The sequence below is a fragment of the Triticum urartu genome, chromosome 7, assembly GCF_003073215.2.
Source record: "Triticum urartu cultivar G1812 chromosome 7, Tu2.1, whole genome shotgun sequence".
Taxonomy (NCBI): Eukaryota; Viridiplantae; Streptophyta; class Magnoliopsida; order Poales; family Poaceae; genus Triticum; species Triticum urartu.
In genome coordinates, this window is record NC_053028.1 from 561,725 (window position 1) to 576,914 (window position 15,190).

Consider the following 15,190-nt stretch of genomic DNA (forward strand, 5'->3'; position numbering starts at 1 on the left):
GTTTCATTCATTTATATATATATATATATATATATATATATGTATTGACCCCCTTCTTCAAATTAGATGTTTCGGAAGCGGGATGAACTCCTAGCACCAGCTCGCATGCGAGCAATTCAAGAGGAATTGGCGGCATTCTTTCTTGACCACGTGATCCCTGAAGACGGAGAATTCTATGTGGACCCTGAGTCCGTATGATTATATTTGTAAGAGATAATTATTGTATATATGTAGCCGGTAGTGTCAGATAGATATACAAGAACTTGTTGTTCGACCAATCTCTCGGAGAAGGAGAGGTGGTCGATATCACTTCTCTCTATATATATGCATATATGCTTAATTACTAGCTAGCTAGCGTGTCTAGTCCTCTCTATATACGTATGTATAGTACGTAGCGTCGGCCAAGCACGGACATAACAGAGGACACTTCTCTCTATTAATTATAACTAGCTAACACAATATATGAAACACCTAAATTAACCCCCCAAAACCCCCACCCCCCCCTTTCAAAAAAAAACAAAAACCCCAGCCACAGAAGTGCTGACGTGTGGATGCCTATTGGTCCCGGTTGGTGCCACCAACCGGGACCAAAGGGTCTCCTGACTGGGCTCTGCGCACTGCCCACGTGGAGGGCCTTTAGTCCCGGTTCTGGATTGAACCGGGACTAAAGGGGGGAGGTATTAGTACCGACACTTTAGTCCCGGTTCCGGAACTGGGACTAAAGGCCCTTACGAACCGGGACTATAGGCCCTTTTTCTACCAGTGATATCTATCAAAGCCCGTCCGCTGTCCAAGCATTTGTAAACTCATACGTGAATGAACTCAATGCACTGCAGTCCATCAAAACGTCGCAGAGTGCAAGATCAGCGCCAAGACGATCAGGGTGGATTGCTCCATCTGGAGGGCTGGCAAAGTTTAATGCTGATGCTTCAGTAGGGAGAGGAAGAGGACATGGAGCTGTAGCAGCGATTTCCAGAGATTCAGACGGTAATTTCTTGGGAGCCTCGGCAGTGGTCTTCAGAGGTATATCTAAACCGGCGACTCTCGAGTGCTTGGCGATCAGGAAGGCTCTAGCTCTAGCTGATGATTTGAACGTGGCAAACATCCAGGTGGCCTCGGATGCGAAGGTGGTGGTTCAAGATATCCAGGAGAGGAATCCGACAGAGTATGGTGCGATCATACATGAAATATTAGAGCATATACTTTCTTTCCAAGTCTGTAATATTTCTCACGAATTTAGGAGCTCGAATATCGAGGCTCACAAGCTCGTGAAGCATGCTTTATCCCTTCCGGCTGGCCGGCATGTTTGGTTGGGACAGCCGGACGGTCTCTCTTTCGTCCCTGTAAACATTGTGACGTCGGAATAAAAAGCTTCGGAGTTTGTCTCAAAAAAAAAACCAAAATCGTTTGCTAGGGACTGGTTTGTAGGGGAATCGAACTTCGGCCGCTTACTAGAACGCCATGCACGTTAACCACTAAGACAGGCTACCTTTGCTATATTTTAGAGGGAACAACTCTATTTGGCCCTTCCTTTAGTACAAATATTAAATATATAGTAGTATTATATACCAGCTATAAATTATTTGAATAAACAAAACATAAATTTGAAAAGGCATTCACAAAAACCATGAATTGAAAAAAAGTTCACAAAAATGGAAAAAGTTTCTGAATTTGAAAAAAAGTCCATCAGATTTGAAAAAAATTCAGCAAAGTTGAAAAGCGTTCATCGATTTCAAAAAAAAAGTTCATAAAAAATAGAAACAAAAGTTCACGAATTTGAATAAAGTTCACCGACTTTGAAAAAAAAGATCACCGACTTCAAAAAAGTTCATCGACTTTGAAAAAAAAGTTCACCAACTTCAAAAAAGTTCATCAACTTTGAAAAAAAGTTCACCAATTTGAAAAAAGTTCATCGACTTTGAAAAAAGTTCATCGAATTTCAAAAAAGTTCATAGATTTTGAAAAGGTTCATCAAATTTGAAACACAAATCCATGATTTTGAGAAAAAAAGTTCATTGAATTTGAAAAAAGTTCATCAAATATGAAAAAGTTCACCTAAATTGAAAAAAGTTCATCAATTTTGAAAATAAGTTCACGTAAATTGAAAAAAGTTCATCGATTTTGAAAAAAAGTTCATCGATTTTGAGAAAAAGTTCATCGATTTTGCAAAAAAAAAGTTCATCGATTTTAAGAAATAGTTCATCAAATTTGAAAAATAAGTTCCTCTATTCTGAAAATGGTTCATCAATTTGAAAAAAGTCCATGAGTTTCGAAAGATTTAGTTCTTGGATTTAGAGAATAAGTCCATCTATCTGAAGAAAACAATTACGAATTTAGAAAAAAGAAAGTAAAAAAGGATAGAGAAAAAAGCAAAAGAAAAAGAAAAAAGGAAAAAGAAGAACAAATAAATTGAGGAAAACATGTATTTCATCACATCTGGTTAAGTGGTCGAGTTGGTTAAATGTTAATACTTGGTAACTAGTGACGCAGGTTTGAATCCTAGCTTGCGCTCCCTTTTTGCAGTTTTATCTAGAGTTTAAGAAACAGGAAAAATAGAAGTTGGGCCGAGCCCAGGTAGCGCCGCTGCAGGAGCCGGTTTGCAGAAACAGCTATCAAATCGCTATAGGGAATGATTCGTTCGATCTGGGGAGTGCTAGATCCATATTTGGGTCCAAATTAATTAGCCTATACAAATCCACAAGTCATGCATGTAGATTTTTTTCTTGAACACGGTACAATTGAAGTCACCCACATACACAAGCATTAACTCACCCCTATGAATGCACATACATCATACCCAGCACCTATGAAAAACTGAGTCGGCATATCATCTTGACATTGATGTAGTCCCCACAGACACCACATAGCGGATGAGAACGTCTCCTCCCATTGAACAAACATCACCAAAAGCATGAAATAAATCCAAGAAGATGAACCATCCAGCGAGAGGTTGGCTCGCGCGTAGGCGGAAAAGAAGCAAATTAAGGTATACAATCCAATCTAAGCGGGACAAAATTAGTTAGCCTAAAAACTTAAGAACCAAATTACGGTATGCAATCCAATTGGGTCAGAACAAAACTAAATATCCTAAACAAATCCACAAATCAGTCGGGCAGAATTGAATGAGCAAATTGAAGTCCGCAATCCAATCAGATCCAAACAAAATACATCAGCCCAAAAATTGAAGAAAGAAATTATGGTATGCAATCAAATCGAATCGGAAAAAATGAACTAGACTAAAAAAATCCACACATCGCGTGCGGAATTGAAGGAGAAAATTAATGTATGCGATCCAATCGGATCAGAATAAAATTAATTAGTCTAAAAATTAGAAGGTTGTTAAGATGGAAAGATACTCTTGAAGCAAGCATAAAATATAATAAATGGTTGATATTGTATATTTCTGCTACCATGAGTGCCATTATAAATAGTACATAATTGGATCATTTTGTAACAGTTTCCTTGTGATGGCACTTCCCAAGAACAAGCTGAGGGTTGTACACTCCATGGCCCTTGTATTCATGGGTCTTATGATTTTCTCCAATGTTTTCTCATCATGTGATGCATGTAAGCTCTTCCCTTTCTGATTAATCTTTTTTAAACAGCAGGTCTATATACATTATGTATGTATGTATGTATACATACATATTTATTTATTTTTGGATACATACATACATAAATGTAGTTCAATTTGTGTGTTCTAAATAATGGTTATATTTTTTGTAGTTGGAGAGCACGACATACAGTGTAATAAAATTGAGGATTGCACAATCACCGGATGCAGGAATATGTGCAAAGAATATGGTCTTGATCCTTATTCAGCTTACTGCTCATTAGCACCGGGAGATGAAATGAAATGTTGTTGCACCCCAGTTCCCCCATTCCATGAATAACATAGAAAATGATGTACACATTATCTTGAGCAAGCTGAATATGGAATAAGAATTTTAGTCCATCTAATTTTGTGATATTTTTTCTCTTGTGAGTAGCAGTAAATGTGCTTTCATCTATTTGACAACGTATACTTGTCCTTAGTGGTCAGTAAGGCCCCCTTTGGTTGCATGTTAAGTCAATTCGGTTTGTTAACCTTAATACTTCTTAACCCTATGAGGTTAGTTTAATCCAATTTTTTGTTTGGCAGGGCTTGCGGAATGAGTTAACAGTATTAAGTTCATTTAACGGCGAGGTTAAGGCATCTCCAACGGCAACCCAAAAATTTTCTCCCGCATCCGTTCACGGACAGGGGCCAGTCCGCGGACACGGATGCGGGAGGACGCCATCTAACCGTAGACACATACATCCGGCCTTTCGGGTTTTTTTCCTAGTCTGCACAATCAAGTAGCTGCATGCAAAGGATACAGACGTTCAAACACCCACATGCGGCACTAGTTAATTTTTTATAAAAAAATCAAATATTACATCCCAACATTGTTGTCCCCTTTCACCGCCCACTGATGCTCAATCAGATCTTTCTTCAGCTGCTCGTGAGTTGGTTGATGCCAAATATGTTGATGCATTTGAATAAACTCCTCAAATGTGGTCGTCGAGCCGTCGGACGACTCAACATATTGCTCGCATATGTACTCCAAATCGGAATCCATTGCTAAAAAGAAGGGACAACTATTTTCAGCAACGGCGGTTCATCGAAGTTTTCAGGCTCCGTAGAGGATGGTACCTGGCGGAGCGGTCGGAGGACAGGGGTTGAACGGAGACCGAGGAGAATCGGTGGGGAGCCCTGCTGGAGTGCAGGTGACGACGACGCAGATTTTCGGCAGGGGTGTGGCATGGTGCCTGGATGGTGGAGCAGTGGCGAACGCAAGAGAGAAAGAAGGAAGGAGAGAAAATGGGGAGGATGGAGTCGCGGGGTCGGGGAAGGTCCGGACTCCCGCAAAGCCCCCCCCCCCCCTCACACACACACACATTTTTTTCTCCGTTTTGTGAGAGAAATCGCGTCCGAACCGCCCCACGGACCGATACAGGACTGCGTTGGATGGCTTCAACGGTTCAAACAGCGTGGCCCGGATGGTTGTGGGAGGTTTACGGGTTCACCTTGGAGATGCCCCGAGTTATTCCGTTGTTTTGGTGGGTTAACTTAATAGATAGCACGATTAAATAGTGTTGACCATATTGATTTATTCCCAGCTAACCAAGCGTTGTTTGGTGGGTTAAGTCCCTAACCTATGGCTTAACCCTGTAACAAATAGTGCATAAGAGTTTGTGGTCTTAACCCCTCTAGTTGTGGTCTTAACATCTCACTGGTTTATTTTTGCCTCCACCCTTTCCTTATAAACGGACACTTTACTAATGTGCAAAAGATCATGGATCTAACATTTCTAATTTACCCAAATCAACCAATCCGTCACCTCGGTCGATGTAGGCTATGCTTTTGTTAACCCAATGGACACCGCCCATGCCTTACTGATCCTATCGCCGATGGTATCCCTTCACCTCGGGATCTCACATGCCTCCCCTGCCAGTAACACAACAACAAGTTAATCGTTACAGATTTGTACAATTCTTGGTGAATTAGTTACAAGTGCATATACATTATCGGCATATAAACGGGTATACACAATTCATGTTCGCTAGAGCCGTGAGTACTTGATATTGTACTACTCCATAGGAGATGGGAGCACTTGGCAAGGAATTGCACATGAGCACGTGGCAATCCAATAAATGTGCCAGGACTGATAACGGCGCAACATTCTCACATGTGCATGTTAATTAGAAAAAAATGTGTTGATGCCGGCACATGGATATATAGAAAACTTGTAACATCCTTTTGGTTGTGTTGTGTATGGGATAGAATGATCGATACTTGGAAGAAATGAACACATAATGGAGGATGCCGTAGTTTTCATTTTTTTGCTATGCGGCTTTTCATCAATTTTAAGCACGCTTTGATTCTTTTCTTTTCCTTTGGAAAGAAAGAAGAAGAAGGACACCCTACTGTACGAGAGTTTGGCAACCCTTCAGCCCTTGAGTTTGCTATGCGGTTTTTGCTTGCTTGATGCCCTTCATCCCTTGATGCCTTTCAAAGCATGCAAAGGCTGAAGGGCTTGCATGATGCCCTTCAGCCCTTGCATGCTTTGATTCTTTTCTTCTCTTCTCCTTTGGAAAGAAGAAGAAGAAGGACCTAATGAAAATTTGAATTTACATCTGACTCCTCCCATTTTATACACAGGACCTCCAATGAGACACAAAGAGAGTACTAATGTGATGGAGAGAAAAAACACAAGGGAACGGGAGCATGTTTTCAGGCCAAGAAAGCGTAAACCGGTGGAAGACGCCACCAGCATATAAACCCACTACAGTGACTCCACCACCTCTCAAATCCAACCCCGAAAAGATTATTCCTTTCTTCCGTCCGTCCGAATCACTCAGCCGCTGCGCCGGGAAGGTCCATGGCGGCGGCCCTCCGCCGTCGCGAGCTCCTCCTGTCGGAGGTCGCCGCCCTGCTGCTTCTGCTCCTCGCCGGACGCGCGGCGGCCGACGGCGCCGCCTCCCCCGGCTGCTCCAACAAGCTCCAGCCGGTAACCAATCCCCATCCACTCTATCCTCTCCTCCTGCTGTCAGATCTCCCGCTCTGCTCTGCTCCCGGATGCAAAATGTGGGGGTTTTCAGCATACAAGTGTAGATGCAACCAGTCCCTGCCAATTCCTAGATATAATCCAGTCTTTCTAGAGATTCCACTATAGATTAGATTACATACGGAGCAAAATGAGTGAACATATACTTAAATCCGAATGTAGTCTTTATAGTGGAATCTCTAAAAAAGACTTATATTTAGAAGCGGTGGGAGCAGATAGCATAAAACTTTGCTTCACTCATGCCCAACCTGCCTTTCACGCTAGGTATCCCCTCCCTTTTTCACTTCACAACAACACGAAATGAATTATCAGGATGGTTGGCAGCAGCACAAAACAACTTAAATTTGGCAGCCAGACAGTTATCCCCATTCTACTCTACTCTGCTATATATGCCTGCAACCAATCTCATCTGGAGCTACTTGAACAATAATACTAGTTGTTGCACTCCACCCCACTTAAGCAGCAAGCAAATTAACCAGCTCTGCTCTGCTCTGATCAGGAGCATCCTAAAAGATTGTCACACTTCAGAGTGTGTGTGTGTATGCACATTGTCTGGTCCAAATCTTAAATGGAAGCAACATACCCCCCCCCCCTCCCCCCCCCCCCCCCCCCCCCCGATTTTATTTCTTTCTCATGCTCCCAGGTTTTCTTTTTCCCCAGGTTAAGGTGAAGAAGAACTGGGTGAGTGGAACCCAGGGCACGGCCGTTGCTGGAATGAGCACGACACACGACATTCGGACCCACCTTGCCTACAACTGTCAACGAGGCTCAGAGAACATGCGCTGCCCTCACCGACCCTCCTGACTGCTGCTCCAATACAGCCTCAAAGGTTCTGCTTCGACTCCGACTCCGACATAACTTGGCAACCAAGTTGGTTCTACAGGCATCTTCTAATCTAATCTAAACCTTGCTGTTGCAGTTAACGCTTTCTGTTGCCTTACCGACACGTGGACAGTGTGCTCTCACCGCTGAAGCAGAAACTGCACAGCCTGCTGATGCCAAGGTATTCATTCAAAGGACGGCCTGAAAGAATTATATTCTCTGTTCCGTACTCCTGTTCAATATTTTTGCTAGGCATGCCTGGTTCTTTTGCAGGCAATAATCCGTTTGGTTAACTTTGTGCTTGCAGAAGTTTATGAGATGGTTTGCAGTGTCAGTGATCCTTCAATTAATGAGCCAAGTCGTCCGGTTGTGGACCCTTCACTATGCTTCTTGTTCATAATGGCCGTAGGAACTATAGTCTGCTCCTCACTCTGGGGTGAATTCGTTGCATGCCAACAGATTGATGGGCGTTATAATCAGCTGGCATGGCAGGTTCTCACTTTTCTGCCTATCCAGACTGTATAACATGCTATGCTATTTACTAGCTTTTTTTCATGAACAGGGATGAGCCGTTAATAGGATTATGTAATATAGAATATTTGGTTGTTGCTTGATTATACGTTATCTGCAGATTTGTTTGCCCTGGCTTTATAACATTTCTGCATCTGTACAAAAAAATAACTTATCTTGCTGTGAGGCACACTTGGTACTTATGACGAATAATTTGCATTTTATCGGGTTTGTTTCTAGCTAATGAGTAGTAGTTTTCAGTTGATCACTTGGTTAAGTTTTTGACTAATGAATTTCTTCGTTTCATACTAGACAGCAGGGACCGAATTCTGGAACAAACAACAGACAAGATAAACAAGTCATTGAAATCACCGCAAAGAGAGCTGTTTTTCAAATTGTGGGATGTTCAGTTCTCCTTCTCCTGTTCTACTTCATGTCGTCTTGGGTCGCCTGGCTACTCATTGTATTGTTCTGCATTGGTGGTATTGAGGTATTTCCTCGTATATTCTCTATCTTTGCACTCTTTTGATCACAAGGCCTGTCTATTTGTACAAGTACTTCTCTTGGTGCTTGGTTATTGAAGTGCTTGTTTAGTTTTTTATATTGGTATTCGGTTGTGAGTTTGTTTCTGTTTTGTGTCTTTCAGAGTATGCATGTTTGCTTGGTGACAATTATCTCTAGGTAATGCATGAAATAGTTTACATCAAGCATTTTTTTTCAATGCTCTTTATTTTAGTTTTTAACTCGCTGTCTGTGCCTCTTGTGCGCCCTGTTTCCAGGATTTGTAAGGATTGGAGAAATAATACTGTACAATTGCCGTTGTACGGGGAGGTCTTAACCTTGTCTCTTGGAGTGGCACCATTCTGTACGGTATTTGTCATTCTATGGGCTGCTTATCGGCATTCTTCGTTTGCTTGGATAGGTCAAGACATCCTTGTAAGTTGAATTGATGATGATTCTTAGGTTTGCCTGCTTTGTTTTTTATCTTCATGGGGAAATACCCTTCATCCAAACACCCCCTTAGTTCTATTCTTTTCCACTTTAGTTCAGAAGCAACTGAAAGCATGCAACATGTTTACTATCACTTTAGTTCAGAACTTAAAACTAGCATGTCCAAATTCAGTGCGGATCGAGGTTCCATTTTCCTAGTAGGATCAGCTAAACTGTGATTTGTTTTATAGTTTACACATTGCAGTAAGGTCAATCTCTTCAAAAGAATTTGATGCCGTTTTTCAGTTAAAGTACATTTCAGAACTGGCCTTCTATTTTTACACTAGCAGCTGTGTATGTGCAATGCAAGTTTTCACATCATACATCAAATGTCAATCAACTTATTATTGACCATATTCAGTTTTTAGCCCTAACAAGGTAAGTACCATAAACCACAAGCTTAAGCATGATTTATCTAATATGAATACATTTATATTAGTTATGGGCTGAACCGATTTTTGTTTAGATTTCACATGTTAGTTTTCGTCCATGAACTATACAGATGGAGATCAGAAGTAAAATGTTGACAAGATTATCATTTTCACTAAATCTTAGGAGGGACTCGAAAGTGATCTACCCAGGACTTAAGGGAGTTGATAAGATTATCTTCATTTCACACCTTGTATCATTTGTTTGATTTTGGACATCACATATTCAGTTTCCAAGCTTGATGCATGTTATTTGAGAATTACATTATAAGTTGTGGAATAGTTTCCGTAATGTAGAGAACGTCATTTCTTTACCCTTTTTTTATATAATTTGTTACTCGGGATGCAAATTTTCTTCTGGCATGGTGTTTAATTAGCTTGCAGCCTTGGACCTTTGAGAAAAATACATACATTAACCATGCAATCTGTGAATTGTCACAGGGTATCTGCTGGATGATAAACATAATTCAGAAGGAGCATTTACCTAATATCAGGGTATTAGCATGTCTATTTGCTGTAGTCAACTGATTGTCGTCGGATCCTGCTTGTAGTAATATCTAAGACTCTATCTTTGCAGGTTGCATCGGTTCTTCTTGGTGGTGCATTTGTGTATGACATCTTCTGGGTCTTCATTTCACCTCTTATATTCCATGAGAGTGTTATGCTTGCAGTAAGTGCAATCTTGATCTTTACATTTGCATCAATACTTACTATCAGCCATGCTTTAGTTCTGCGTATTAATTTGCACGATAGATTTTCTAGTTAAATCAATCAGTGGAATAGTCCTGCTTCTTCGCAAAAAAGAAAAGGAATAGTCTTGCAACTGCATGATGAAACCATTTTTAGAAAATAAGATATGCCATTTCCCCCAAAAAGGAATACTCTTGCTTCTTCACAAAAAAAAAGGCATCTGGAGGTTGTAAAATAAAGAGAAGGATTCACTTCTTAAATACCTTTGGAATATGAGAGAATTGGTAGCAGCTTGTCTTGAAACTGAGTGAATTGTTAAAATATTCAGTGTTATGATCTAATCTGGTTCTCTTATGACCCGTATAAAAATTGATATGTTTAGGAGGCAAATGTTCGGACTTGAAACTAGTGAAATGTTATTTTTTGTGGTTATAATTTGAAACTAAATAAATGCATTATCCAGCAAATGCTTATGTTTAGTAACCTATCTTATTCTCTTATGTGCTGTGACTTGTGATTGTTTTTTTTTTACTTACCATCTTATGAAAGCTCCCAGGTTGCAAGTGGTGGCAGCTCAGGGGAAGTGATTCCGATGCTCCTAAGAATACCTCGTTTCTTTGATCCATTGGGTGGATATGCCATGTTAGGCTTTGGTGATATTATTTCCCCTGGACATCTCATCGCATTCAGCTACAGGTACTCTATGCAATGCTGCAATATATGTTTATGGGTTTTCATCTAATCTGTTACTCCGTTAGTTCACTAATGGGTAGACATAGAAGAAACATACTTAAATATTGCCTGCTAGTCTGGTACTCCCTCCGTTTCTTTTTAGTCTGCATATAAAATTTGTCTAAAGTCAAACATAGTAAAGTTTGATTAAGATTCTAGAAAAAAAAAAACATTCACAATATAAAATCCATGCCATTAGATGCATCATTGAATCAACTTCCATATTGTATATCTCATGTATTATAGATGTTGATAATTTTGTATATAAATTTGGTCAAACTTTATGAAGTTTGACTTGAGACAAATCTTATATGCGAAGTAAAAAGAAACGGAGGGGCTTATTGTTGTGCTTGGCTGGATAAGAGGTGAACTGCCTCACTTGTGGAACTATGGAAGAAGACAGGAAAATTTAGTCGGTGAAGTTGATATGTGGTCAGACAGGGTTTAAACTCAAAAGCAGTCATCCTTGGATCTAATTAATCAGTGGATCTGACATGATGCTCCTTTGTTGCGTGAACTGTGCGGCATCGTGGAAATGTTAAATTAGCTGTAGCCAGATTTGTGTTTGATTTAGGTTGTCCTCATTTAACTTGACATAAAAAGAGCGAGTTGTGGAGATCCAACATATCTCATCCGTTCAACCGCTCTATCCAATGGTCTATGTTGCCATGGTGTTTAGCGCTAACCGTGTTTAGTACTAAACAAGGTTAGCACCCTCCTCTAATTAATAGTATACCTAATGTCAATGTGAGCGTCATCCAATTAATTAAATACTACATATTATCAACGTGCAACTAAGATCTTAACAGATATTAGTGTGTGAAGCAATTAATATATTGCCTAATATTTCATCAGATAAAATATTGTCTAATATTAACGTGCATTGCATGTACTCCCTCTGTAAACGTAAACGCTTTTATATTAGTTTATGGAGGGAGAAAACATGCGAGTTACGATTTGTCATGGAAATCAGTTTTGTATCAACAATAGATTACTTAATTTTACATAAGACTGAGCTAATGGTATTCTATTCTTACGAACATCATGATCATCTATGGAACTGGAACAATCATTCAAACCCAAAATTTTCAGGACATTGCAAATGCAAATACAGTGGCACATTGGGCCGCTCATGTTCAAACATGTGTGGATGCAAACAAACTCTGAAAGCATGTATCTTATACTTTAAACCAAAACTTTGTGTCCTCTTTTGGTAGGCATGCCCGGTTCCTTTGGAGGCAGTAACCCATTTGGTTAAACTTTGTGTTTGCAGAACTTTGTAAGGTGGTTTGCAGAACATTATAAGATGGTCCGCAGTGACAGTGACACCTCAATCCCGGCCATAATGATGCCACAATCAGAGGAGGGAAGAATCTGACGGACTTGTTGGAACATGGAGCAAGGGATAAGTACATACAGTGCGACGGCCTATGGCCCATCTCAAATAAGGGCTCATTACATCTACATGCATGAATACATTACTTTTTTTTTTTACAAAACACGTCAACACAAAGGATAACTTTGCTCATGGATATTTAACTCTATCAACCATGCATGAATAGTTAAGTTAGAATTATGGGGTTTGGCCTGCTGCTCATATATATATATATATATTTTTGGGAGGGGGTGGGAGGGGGCTTACCCCCCCATATTTAGGGGGATCCTTGCCCTCCTTCCCCGGCATGACACCACAATATATTTGTTCAATGGTTGCTTATGGTTGAGTATATGTATGTTATAATCATCATCTGTATCATTTAATCACAGTTACATGGTATATTAAGACCTCATTTCCTAAATAAAATTACTTTATATATATAATTATAACTTAATAATGATTTTCATGATATGCAATATATACTGATGAAAGTATTACTTCTACTCTATTATACACTCCATTGTATAAAATTCGCACTAGGGCCTCCAAAATATTAGGGCCGGCCCAGATCTGCTAGAACAGTTTTTATTCTCCTTCCTGTATTTTATAGTTCCTATGAGTTGGCCCTTTTAAAAGTCTCTTATCATAGTTTTCATGTGAAACTGAATGCAGAGGCTGGTACTTCAGCATATCGTCCAAAGACCTTTCGAAGAAGGTTTGCATGCATAAATTTCTTCTCAATTATGATATTAGTTTAACTAGAGTATCTCATATGCTTGTTTTGGCTCTGGGCTTGTATGTGACAGAAGGCAAGAGTCAGTTGAGGAGGAAAGGGATAAAGAGGTTGAGAAGACTATAAGTTATTCTCTTCCTGTCATAATTATGCAACACTCCCATCATATCTGTATTGTAGCTAGGGCCTTGTTACATTTTGAAACATTTGTCGGTTCACATCTACTCATTTTGCACCTGCACAGGTTGATAGGACAACTGATCTCTCCATGCTTGTTTTCGATCTATCTACATGGCCTTGCCCCCATATGGGGGGGGGGGGGGGGGGGGGTTGGGGGGATCCTTGCCCCCCATATTGACTTCTTGTTTTTTTAATGCTATAATAATAATAATAATAATAATAATAAAATTTGTTTGTTCTTATGTAGAAAATGACCGAAGCTTCTTGAAAAATGGTTCTTTGTGTTTCATGGCTTATTGCAACATATTCCCCATATGGGCCTTTTGGAGAGTGTCACAGATCAGTACACTGCTCTGTCCAAATTGGTACCTTGTGGTATGAAGCGACTGAATGTTGCTCCTCCTCTGCTGGCAATGGTACGTACCCCGCGAACCTGGAGGCTGAAACGAGTGATGATAGCTTGATTTGTTGAATGAATGTGCAGACTCTATACATCTTGAAGAAAGAAAGAAAGAAAGAAAAACAGGGAAGCAAGAAGATGGTTGTGTGACTGCAGGTGGCATGCATATGCATGTTAAGATGGTGCAGAATCTACCAGTTGTAACCGGTGAGCTTAGAGCCGCCGTCCGTGGGCCTTGAGTACTGCAACCAGCTGAATTTACGACGATGATGATGATGGTTGTGGACCGATGACGACAGGGACGGCGAGAAGTAGCTCTGTTTCCCCCCAGGCAGGTAGGATAAGAAAGAAAATTCAGAGGCCATGTATGCTGTAGTTGCTTTCATGTGTGATAACAGGGAAGAAAACAGGAGCAATCAATCCAGAAGGAATAAGCAGAATGTGCAGCCAGCATGTACAGTAGACAGTATATGTTGCCATCATCGTGTCATGTGTATGCCACAGGCAAAAGGCATGTCCTCAGCTAGTGTACACCAGATCAGGCTTGTGTGGGGGTGTGTGACGCAAGTACACAAGCAAAGGAACAGGTAGTGCTTGCCAGTGAAGGGATAAAAAGCATATATAGATACTGGTGATGCAGCATCACCCATATTTATTCATGATGTGGATAGTGACACTGGGAGCTTTTCAAAGAAAAAGAAGGAGAAAATGATGGGAAGAGGTCAAGAGGAGTGGTGTGGACATGCAACTAACTGCATCATGTATCAGGCAGGACAGACAGCAGCAAAAGCAATTCAGCCTTGAGCAAAAGCAAGAAGCTGTATGTGAAGATTTTAGCAGCAGGTCAGGTAGAGGTAGGGACTGCTCACCATATATACCACAGAGTTGTTACAGGTAGATAAATTCAGAGAGTCCTAATTGTTACAGGCATGATTTATTTTACTTTTTGTTGGACAAACAAGATCAACATTTTTTTTGGGAGGGGTGGGCCATGCATTGTGTTGGTTGTTGGGGATGATGTTATCCGATTGCTGATTGGAAAACGCTATGCTATATGTATGATGATGATGATAATGATTAGATTACGAATGGTTCTGGTTGCCATTTGTCTCATTCCTTGCTTGTTTTTGTGCGACTTTAAATTGTTTATTTTTTACAGGATTGCGCGACTTTAAATTAATTTATGTGTAGGGATGGAAATCGTCCTCTAGTGGCGTGCCTACGGAATCTCTATTCTTAACATTTCTTTGATGAGGACATTTATCACAAGTTACAACACTAGAGTAGAGTTTTTGTTGCCCGGTAACCAATCAGTCGGATTGCTTGTGTACGATCGAGTACATCAAAGGGCATGTAGATGAATAAGAAACACGCTAATTGCAAGTAGCAAAGTTATGCAACTTGCATGTTGACAATGTTGTTGCCTGAATGGTGGATCTTCTTAAACAAGAGCAGAGTGTAGTTGTCCTCGTAGGCAAACTTATGTAACTTGTGAGGAAATACTACAACCAGGTGATATGTGGTTATCGTTCACACGCCATAATCAACACCAAATGCTAGTGGTGGTAAGGGTGGATTTTCATTAGCTTAAAATGGGGCATCTGGGGATACAAACACAATGGCCAACACACTCGGGCTTTGCATAGTTATTATGCACGCATTCAACACCAACACACACACAAAAATCACACCGGCATCTAGCATAGTCAAATAAGACCAAAGTTATGCCTTGGAGGA

General features: G+C 40.4%; 1 pseudogene; it reads left to right on the plus strand.

Annotated features, from left to right (window-relative positions):
• Positions 1-6,310: 6,310 nt before the first annotated feature.
• Positions 6,311-14,552, plus strand: LOC125525248 (annotated as a pseudogene).
• Positions 14,553-15,190: the final 638 nt, after the last annotated feature.